Raw genomic sequence first — 2,870 nt, 5'->3', positions numbered from 1 at the left:
GCAGGCAGGGAGGGACAGCGCCATCCTGCCTGCCCTGCCACCATCCGGGCCTGCTATCTGCGACCCGGGGTGGCAGGTGTCCGTGTGTGACCTGACCCAGGGCGGCCAGGCAGTGCAGCAGAGATCGGCCAGCCCGCCCAGCCTCCATCCAAGCATCCCGTGTGCAACCCAACCCAGGGCGGCGCCTCAACCCCTGGATCGGCCCTGCCGTGTGCATAACCCAGGGAGGCGGGGGAGGCAGCGAGGGATCAGGCCTGCCATCTGCCACCCGGGTAGTGGGCCTAAGCCAGCAGGTGGTTATCTCCCAAGGGGTCCCAGACTGTGAGAGGGCACAAGTGGGGCTGAGGGACACTCCCCCACCTCTCCTCCCCTGCCAGTGCACAAATTTTTGTGCACCAGGCCTCTAGTAGCAAAATAACCATGACTATGTTTTGTTTTGTTTTAAAAAAATATGGTACAGTACCAATTTCAAATCTGGCAATAAAAAAAAATCTTAATTCCTAAAATGTGACTGGCTGCCTTTTATAATGAAGACAGAGGAACTTTGTCAGACAATGAAAACAACCCAAGCCCATTGCTAAAAGAAATCAAGCAAAGATTAAAGAACAGATTTCTAACCTCAGATTGATATTTACTTTTTTTCTAAATACAGGGCTAACTAAAATTAGAATGAACATGGTTAATTTTATCTTTAATTTTAATCTTTTAATTTCTTGTCAATTGAAAACCTATAGGTGTGCCTTGGCTACAAAATTTCATGTAATTGTAAAGTTGGAGGTCAGACAAACACTACTTGGTTCTCCCAGTTCTTTGATTTGTTCATTTGTTCACTTGACATAAATAAAGATTTTAGATGTCTATATATCCAAATGTAAGCTCAATATTGAGCAACAAATAGACATTTAAGACTACATGGATGACCAATCTAGTCATAGAACTGTAGTAGGAAAATGAGAAATAATCATTTCCCAGAAAATAATTTTAATCATGTAATGCTCACTTCAATGATCCAAATATACAAAATTAGAATGGGGATATTTATTGTGCATATTAAGATAAAGTAGAATTTTTGGTTTAATTTTTAAATTTAACCATACAAGTTATCAGTAACCAGAAAATCAAGACTCCAAAATTTTATTCCTTTAAAAGCTCGCTCTCTCTCTCTCTCTCTCTCTCTCCTCCTTGCCATACTGTCTCATCCCTCAAAAGTAAAAAAAAAAAAATCGAACAAACATAAAATAAGAAATCAATAGTGAATTTTATAGCACTAAAGAGGAGAGAAAGTTTGCATTACCATAAATAGAAATTATGAAGTTCTTCTTGAGGTAGGATGGGGGAGAGTGTTTTTAAAAGATCAGAAAATGAAAGATTTACATATTTACATTTTTGTTCATTAGTATGAGACATAGGAGTTTGCAGAAATAACTAGAAGGGCTGAAGTGCTGTTAAAATAAAATAAAAAAACTGAATGTAGGAAAAGAGAGTTAGGTGGAAGGTCAACATAGAAGTAATAACCTCCTTTAAGGTAGAGCTTGCACAAACTGTGTCTTGAGCTCTGGATTTGTGCATTTCTGATAGAAACAGAATGTAAAATCCATTGTAGCTGTTTGTTCATGGAATAAAAGACTGCTCATTCACTGTGGCTTATCAAAATAGGATTAGGAAATGTTATACTTAACAACACAAATGATCCTAAACAGACCCCTTTAACAAAATTCAGTATCTATCATCAAGAGTTAGAGTTCACTCTCCTACCCAAAGCTTATGATTAACATTAGATTTTAAGGAAAGTTTTAAAATGTCATAGATATAAGCATATTCATCAAACTGAAATGTGTCCCAATATAGTCCATGCTTAATATTCATAGCTATCAGATATGTCATCACTATGACACTCTTGATAAAAAATTTTCCTGGCTGATACTGTACATGCTTCAAAGGGCTGATAAATTTTCTAAACCTACTGATAAGGTTGACAGAAGAACCCTTGGACTTTCATATTATGAACATCTCTCTAAATAACTACATAGTACAAGAAATTTTAAAAGCTTGCTCTACTCTCCTGAGAGATAAATTATTTGGATTTTTTTTTTTGTAATTTTAGTTGGCACCAGAAGCTCAGTTAAACTTATATAACTGATAGTAAATAAAAGTCATCATTTTGCTTTAAACCTTCAAGATTTAGTGAATTTCATAAAACCAGTTGTATATAATTAATATTTTTGAACTTATGGGCATAGAACTTGCTTTAACGTTACAACAAATAAGAACTATTTGTGAATGCTATACTTCACCACCCAGATGGGGCCTTTGGGAGATGATTAGCTCATGAGGGGAAAAGTACACATACAAAAGAGAGCTCTTTTGCCCCTCCCATCCTGTGAGTAAGGCAAGCAGAAGACAGCTCTCTATGAACCAGGAAGCAGACTCTCATCAGACACTGGATCTGCCAGTGTCTTGATCTTGGACCTCCCAGCCTCCAGAATTGTGGGAAATGCACGTTTATTGTTTAGAAGCCGCCAGGTCTGTGGTGTTTGGTTACGGCAGCCGGAGCTGACTCAGCTGCATTCTGCTTCGACGGGGCAGCCTAATCCTGACAAAGATCATTTTCCTATCCACCAAGATTCTTTGAGCACCTACTGTGTGACAAGCGCTGTGCAGGGAATTGGAAAAGACCAAATCCCTGCCTTGCAGAGCTGCCACTCTGGTGGGGATCATACGCACAGACATGGACATATAAAGACAGAGATTTTACTATTAAGAAGAATAGAGAAGGGTGAGTGTGAGTGAATGGATGTCAGGAAGTTTTCGGGAGGGCACAACAGCCTGTGTGAGGAAGTGATATCGGAACTGAGACCTGGAGGGAGCGA

Source organism: Myotis brandtii, unplaced genomic scaffold, assembly GCF_000412655.1.
Source record: "Myotis brandtii unplaced genomic scaffold, ASM41265v1 scaffold38, whole genome shotgun sequence".
NCBI lineage: Eukaryota > Metazoa > Chordata > Mammalia > Chiroptera > Vespertilionidae > Myotis > Myotis brandtii.
This window is presented reverse-complemented; position numbering follows the sequence as displayed.